This window comes from Nicotiana tabacum, chromosome 9, assembly GCF_000715075.1.
Source record: "Nicotiana tabacum cultivar K326 chromosome 9, ASM71507v2, whole genome shotgun sequence".
Lineage (NCBI taxonomy): Eukaryota > Viridiplantae > Streptophyta > Magnoliopsida > Solanales > Solanaceae > Nicotiana > Nicotiana tabacum.
Window position 1 is genome coordinate 68,160,363 of NC_134088.1, and position 8,162 is coordinate 68,168,524.

An 8,162-nucleotide genomic window follows, 5' to 3' on the forward strand; every position below is an offset into this window, starting at 1 on the left:
AAATAAATGCTTATAGTTTATAATATTTCTTTTATAGTTTATAATATTTTTTTAAAAAAACACAACAAAAAAAAAGAATTTAGTTTTTTTTTTTTAAATACCTACCAAAGTTGGTCGGTTTTTGGTCAAACGGTCAACACTTAATGTACCGACCAAAATTACCAACCAACTTTGGTCGGTAATTCTGAAATCAAAATTGAAATAATGGGGGAACTCCCACTCTTACCTTTCTTCCCCAAATTTCCCTAACTCCTCACTCAATACCTTCCCCTCTCCTTCTCTATTTTCCTCACACAAATTTTATTCCCCACCCCTTGTCGCCACCGCCCAGTTGCCGCCGTCGCCGCTGCCACTGCCGCCCCTCTCCTTCTCCACCTCCTAAAAATTCTAGGTTTGAATTACAACTCATTTATTTATTATTTCTAGGTTTTGTTAATTAGTTACGAATTAATTTCAATTGATTAGTGTTTCAATTATTTGAACATTGCATTTTATTGAGGATTAGAGTTTAAGTCTTGTTTTAATTAGTTTTTTGTTAATTAGTTTTATTAACTAATTAGTTTTTTTAATTAGTCAATTAGTTATGAATTAGTTTTAATTGATGAGTGTTTCAATTTTGAGTTTGTATTGTCTTGAATAGTTTAGTTAGAATTGAATTATTAACTTTGTATTATCATGAATAGTTTAGTTAGAATCTAGGGTTTACGATTTATTCTTGTGAATCGAACTTTTAGGGTATGGGTTGAATTTCTTTAGTTTAGTTAGTTTATGTTTAAACTCGTAGGATATGAATTGAAATTTTAGTTTTTAGGATTTGTTCTTGTGAATTGAACTTTTAGGATATGAATTGAACTTTTAGGATATGAATTGGACCTTTTGGATATGAATTGAACTTTTAGGATATAAATTGAACTTTTAGTTTATGTTTAAACTCGTAGGATATAAATTGAACTTTTAGTTTTTAGGATTTATTCTTGTGAATTGAACTTTTAGGATATGAATTGAACTTTTAGGATATGAATTGGACCTTCTGGATATGAATTTAATTTTTAGGATATAAATTGAACTTTTAGTTGATGTTTAAACTCGTAGGATATGAATTGAAATTTTAGTTTTTAGGATTTGTTCTTGTGAATTGAACTTTTAGTATATGAATTGAACTTTTAGGATATGAATTGGACCTTTTGGATATGAATTGAACTTTTACGATATAAATTGGTGTAATTAGGAAAAAAATAATTATCTTGAATTAACTAAAAAGATATAAATAATTTATAATTGTAGAATAAATTAATTTATTCTTATTTTATTTGTATAGATGGAACATCGTACTTGGATGTACAATAGAAATTATCCTAATCGACGGGGATTGCGGGAGGATTTTGTAGAAGGGGTTAATGACTTTATTAGACATGCAATGTCAATTCCACCATACCAAAGTGAAGGAGTAATTAGGTGCCCTTGTGTCAGGTGTGATTGTATGAAATTTAAAAACCAGAGGAAGTTAAAATTCATGTTTATAGGAAGGGATTTATAGAGAATTACTTTGTGTGGACTAATCATGGAGAGATTGATGGTAGCCGTGGGATATTTCATAACATGGTTGTTGGTGAAAGTAGTAGGTCGGTGGAGAATACAAATCTTGATTCTAGAATTCAGGATATGGTTGCGGATGCTTTTTGGGATGCACTTCGGGGGTGAGCCCAATGAAAATGTTGAACAAACTCCTAATGATGACGCAAAATATTTTTATGAACAGTTAGAGGAAGCTAGTTGTCCACTACGTGAAGGAAGTCTGCACTCTGAGCTGTCTGTTGCAGTTAGATTACTAAGTATCAAATCTTATTGGAATATCTCTCAAGTAGCCATGGACTCTTTCATTGACCTTATGAGTGAACTAGTTGACCCTAATAGCAACTTACCTGGTGATTTCTATAAGGCAAAGAGATTGGTTTCTAAGTTAGGACTTTCGTCAATGAGAATTTATTATTGTGAAGATGGTTGCATGTTATATTATAAAGATGATGCAACTTTAGACAATTGTAAATTTTTGCGAAAGGCCTCGTTTCAAGAGACTTTCCAGCGGGAATATGGTTGATGTCAAGGTGATGCATTATTTATCTCTTATACCTAGGTTAAAGAGGTTATATGCGTCGATGCGTTCTGCTCCTCATATGAGATGACACTTTGAAAATAGAAGACCATTTGGTGTTATGCGTCATACTTCAGATGGAGAAGCCTGGAAGCACTTTGATAGGACATATACAGATTTTGCTAGTGAACTAGGGAACATTCGGCTAGGTCTGTGTGAGGATGGCTTCACGCCTTTTTCTATATCTGCAACACCATATTCACGTTGGCCTGTCTTTCTTACACCTTATAATCTACCACCTGAGTTGTGTATGACTAGTCCATATATATTCTTAAATTGTATTATCCCCGATCCACGTAATCTGAAAAGTTTGATTGGTGTATATTTGTAACCTTTGATTGATGAGCTAAAACAATTGTGGTATGATGGTGTTGAAACATATGACATATCAACCAAGAAGAATTTCAATTTGCGTGCTAATTTAATGTGGACTATTAACGATTTTCCTGCGTATGGAATGTTGTCTGGGTGGATGACTACTGGGAAGATAGCTTGTCCTTACTGCATGGAAACTAGTAAAGCGTTCACTTTGAAACATGGCCAAAAGCAATCATGGTTTGATTGTCACCGTCAATTCTTACCTGATGATCATGAGTTTAGAAGGATGAAAAATGCATTCAAAAAGAATAAAGTGGAATATGATTCTCCACCTCCGATACTTTCAGGTGAGGAAATTTGGGAGAGGGTCCAGAACTTCAGAAAAGTTACAGAGGCTCCACCTTATAGATTCCCCGGATATGGTGTTAATCATAATTGGACGAAACAGAGTATATTTTGGGAGTTGCCTTATTGGAAGGATAATTTTCTCCAACACAACCTTGATGTCATGCATATTGAGAAGAATTATTTTGACAATTTGTTCAACACAGTGATGGATGTTAAAGGTAAGACAAAAGATAACTCGAAAGCTAGAATGGACTTACAAGAATATTGCAGATGGCCTGAATTATACTTGCAGACAGCAAACAATGGTAAGGTGTTCAAGCCCAAAGCAAGTTACACATTCACTTTGGAGGAAAGACGACAAATTTGTGATTGGGTTACGAAATTGAAGATGCCTGAGGGTTATGCGTCGAATCTTGGAAAAAAGTAGATATGGAGGTAGGGAAGTTGAGCCATTTGAAAAGTCATGACTGCCATGTTTTCATGGAGACCTTAGTGCCTATTGCATTTTGTGGTTTGCCTGAAAGAATCTGGAAACCCATCATAGAGATTAGTTTGTTTTTCAAAGACTTGTGTTCTACCACATTAAGGGAAGAAAACCTACTTCGGATGGACCAGAACATTCGTGTAATTTCTAGTAAGATGAAAAAAATATTTCCATGTGGTTTCTTTGATGTGATGGAACACCTTCCAATACACCTTGTACACGAGGCACAACTTGGAGGGCATGTTCAATGCAGATGGATGTATCCCTTTAAGAGGTAAAATTATAAGTTGATGTAATATTCTATTTTATTTGAATGTTCTTGGCTAACATGACATTATGTAGGATAATTGGCAAATGCAAACAATTTGTTAAGCAGAGGAATAGGATTGAAGGATCTATATGCAAAGCCTATCTTGCAAAGGAAACTGCACATTTTTGTTCTTATTATTTTGATAGTAACGTGCCATGTTCTAGGAATAGGCCCAATAGGCACACGGTCGAATGTGTGAATGATCCATTATATCCACCAATGTCCATATTCAATCAACCAGGTTGTTGTTCTAAGGATGTTAGAAAGAGAAGTTTGAGTGATATGGAGTACAAGTCAGCTACACTTCATGTGTTGCTAAATTGTCCCGAAGTTGTACCATTTCTCAAGTAAGTATTGATTTATTATTTATCAAAATATAAAATTGTGATGACCCAAAAGGTCATCTTATGATTTAGAATTCGAATCTGCTCTCTTAAGCCTTAAAAATCTCATTTTTATCCTCCTTGATTTGCGTGTGCAATCCGAGCAGCTTTCCGAAAAGCTTTTATGTTGAAAATTGATGGAAATAAGAATTTTTGCCTTAAAAGTTAATTTTAGTTGACTCCGGTCAATATTTTTGGTAAACAGGCTTGGATCCGTGTTTTGACGATCCCGATGGGTCCGTATCGAATTATGGGATATGGGCGTATGCCCGGAATCGAATTTGGAGGTCCCTATCTCAAGTTATGAATTTTTAATAAAAATTAAAAGTCTGAAAATTAATTATTTTTAAGAATTGATTGATGTTTGACATTGTTAGTACCGGGTCCGTGTTTTGGTTTTGGAGCCTGATACAGGTTCATTGTGATATTTAAGACCTGTTTGTGAAATTTGGTGAGAAACGGAGTTGATTTGACGTGATTCAGACGTCCCGTTGAGAAAATAGAAATTTTAAAGTGTTCTTGAGAATTTCATTTGATTTGGTGCTAAATTCGTAGTTCTAGGTGTTATTTTGGCGATTTGATCGTGCGAGCAAGTTCGTATGATGTTTTTAGACTTGAGTGCATATTTAGTTTGGAGCCCGAGGGCTCTGGTGAGTTTCGGATAGGCCACGAGATGTTTTGGACTTTGAAAATCTGGTTTTTTCTGCAGAGTGTGTGTTCTGGCATGTCCTTCTTAGCGTTCACGAAGGTACTCTCGCGAACGCGGAGAGTAAACTGAGCACCTGAGGATTTCTTCTTCACGAACGTGAAGGCTTGGTCGCGAACGCGAAGCGATGGGGGCCTTACCCTTCGCGAACGCGTAGTGTTAGGCACTGGGGAGGGGCAGACAGCTTTTTCTTCATCGCGAATGCGAACAATGACTCGTGAACGCAAAGACCAGGGAAGGGTAGAATTACCCATTACATTTCTTGAATTTGCAACCTAAAATCTAGAGAATTCATGGTAGAATTAGGGATTAGGGTAGAAACTAGGGATTTCGGAAATTTGGGGATTTAGACCTCAATTTGAGGTCGGATTCCAAAACTATTTACATATTCGGGCTCGGGGGTGAATGGGTAAAAGGATTTTGGTCCGAACCTCGGGTTTTGACCTAACGAGCCCGGGGTCGATTTTTCGACTTTTTTGGAGGAAAATTTGGAAAATTTAATTTATGCAATATAATTGATTCCTTTAGCAATATTTGATATTATGGAGTCATTTTTGAATAGATACGAGTGGTTTGGAGGTGAATTCCAATGGAAAAGTTATGATTGAGAATTAAGTGGCCTTCGGAGCGAGGTAAGTGTTGTGTCTAACCCTGACTTGAGGAAATTAGGAACCTTAAATTACTTGCAAAGTGAAATCCATGTGAGCGGCATATATGTGAGGTGATGAGTACTTATGCGCCGCCAAATTTACCTATTTTTTTCATGTTTCTCTGTTTTTCTTATATTGTCTTTTCCTATGTCAAATTGCTACATGTTATGCTAGTATTGTTCAATTTATTGTTCTTATCATGTTTACGGACTTCCTAGTGATAATTGAGTTTTTATTTCAAAGTTGAGATTGATATTATGGAACCAAATATTGAAGTAAGGTTTGTACTTGTTATTCTATCTCACTGTTGTTATTTATGCATTGTATTATGGTAAGGGAGAGTGTTAATGCACGAAGGGTGATGTCGTGCCATATTGTGCGTGTTAATGCATGCAGGGTAATGTCGTGCCATATTTTGAGTGTCAATGCACGAAGGGTGATGCCGTGCCATATTGTGAGTGTTAATGCACGAAGGGTGATGTCGTGCCATATTGTGAGTGTTAATGCACGAAGGGTGATGCCGTGCCATGATATGAGAGTAAAAGCACGAAGGGTGATGCCGTGTCGTTTCTATTAATTTTATGGTGAGATTGAGAGTAAAAGCACGAAGGGTGATGCCGTGCATTTTTTCTTACTGTATTCACTATTCCTGTTGATTCATGGTATATTGACTGCTCCAGTGATCATTCTGTTGTAGTTCTTTATCTTGTATTCCCCCCAGTATGTTTCTCCTCCTGACATTTCCTGTTTAGTTCTTCATTTCTGTTATTTGCGTATACACTGTTAAATTGTACAGGTTGATTTGTAGGTGCCTTGCCTTAGCCTCGTCACTACTTCGTCGAGGTTAGGCTCGACACTTACCAGTATATGGGGTTGGTTGTACTGATGCTGCACTCTGTACTTTTTGTACAAATTTTGATACCGGCTCAGGTTGATCGAGATTTGCTACTGGTTCGTTGTCCGGAGACTCAAGGTAAATCTGTCGGTGTTCACATACCTTGAAGTCATCGTCTATCTTTTATGTCCTACTACTTTCTTTCATTCAGACAGTTGTATTTCTTTCAAACTATTACTTATAGTAAATTCTAGAATGCTCGTGAATTGTGACTCCAGATCCGAGTGGTAGTAATTAATACAGTTTTGCGATATCCCGCACTTATTATATTTTATCTTAGTTAGTTATTGTTATTTACTGATTTTAAATAAGTAATTGGTTTAACGATATTTTAATGTTGGCTTGCCTAGCAAGTGAAATGTTAGGCGTCATCACGGTCCCGTCGGTGGAAAATTTCGGGTTGTGACAGTTGGTATCAGAGCACTAGGTTGCTTAGGACTCACGATTCACGAACAAGCTTAGTAGAGTCTGGAGGATCTGTACGGAGACGTCTGTGCTTATCTTCCAGAGTCTATGAAGTTTAGGAACAAGTTTCATTTCTATTCTTCTCTATCGTGCGATTTTGCTTTCTCAATATTGATTGAACTCTTCTAATCTTATTCTCTCGCAGATGGCGAGAACACATACCGCTTCCTGAGCTGAGCAGCAGCCAGAACCTTCATTGACAGCTCCTACGCGGGGCAGAGGTCGAGGCCGAGGCCGTTCCAGAGGCCGAGGCAGGGGCATGGCTCAGCCTAGGGACCGAGCAGCAGCCCCAGCAGTGGAGCCTCAAATAGATCTTGACGAGGAGGTTCCAGCCCAGACTGTTCCTACCGGACTAGCTCAGGTTCCGGAGGGGTTCATTGCTACCCCAGTACTTCAGGACGCTTTGGTCCGTTTGATGGGCCTTATAGAGAGTGTGGCCCAGACTGGCGCATTTCCTATGGCACCAGCAGTCTCTTAGGCTGGAAGAGGAGCGCAAACTCCTACCACTCCCGCTCCGGAGCAGATAGCTCCCCAGTATCAGGCTCCAGCAGCTCCACCAGTCGGATTAGTTCAGTCGGTTATTGCGGCACAGGTCGGAGATGGTCTAGCTATGTCTTCTGAGGCTTTATGGAGATTGGACAGGTTTACCAAGCTCTTTCCTGTTCACTTAAGTGGTGCTCCTTTAGAGGACCCCTAGGAGTATCTTGACAGCGGTCTTGAAGTTCTACGAAACATGGGTATAGTGGAGACCAATGGGGTCGATTTTGCTGCATTTCAGATGACTGGTTCCACCAAGAAATGGTGGAGAGATTACTTGTTGACCAGTCCAGCTGAGTCGCTTGCTCTTACTTGGGACCAGTTCTCTCAGCTCTTCATAGAGAAGTTTCTGCCTATCACATTGAGGGAGGAGCGTCGCCGTCAGTTTGAGCATCTCCAGTAGGGTAGTATGATTGTTACTCAGTATGAGATTTGTGGATTTGGCCCGTCATGCCATACTTCTGCTTCCCACCGAGAGAGAGAGGGTGAGGAGGTTTATTGATGGACTTGCTCAGCCTATCAGATTGCAGATGGCTAAGGAGACTAGGAGTGACATTTCTTTTCAGGCGGCTGCTAAGGGTCGCCAGACGAGTCGAGATGGTTCTTACTCAGGGAGGTCAAGGGTCTGACAAGAGGCCTCGTCATTCCGGTGAGTTCAACGGTGCCTCATCTAGAGGTAGGAGTACTTTTGGTAGAGGCCATCCTCCTAGGCCAATTCATTCAGCACTCCAGGTATCCCACGGTGCCTCAGGTGGTCGTGGCCCTCAGATGCATTATTTCGACCAGCTAGCCTATAGTGCACCACCAGCTCCTATTAGTGCACCTCCACTCCAGAGTTATCAAGGTGCTTATTCAGGTCCACAAGGTCAGTTTCAGGGTTAGCAGTTACAGCATCCGAGGTTATGTTATACTTG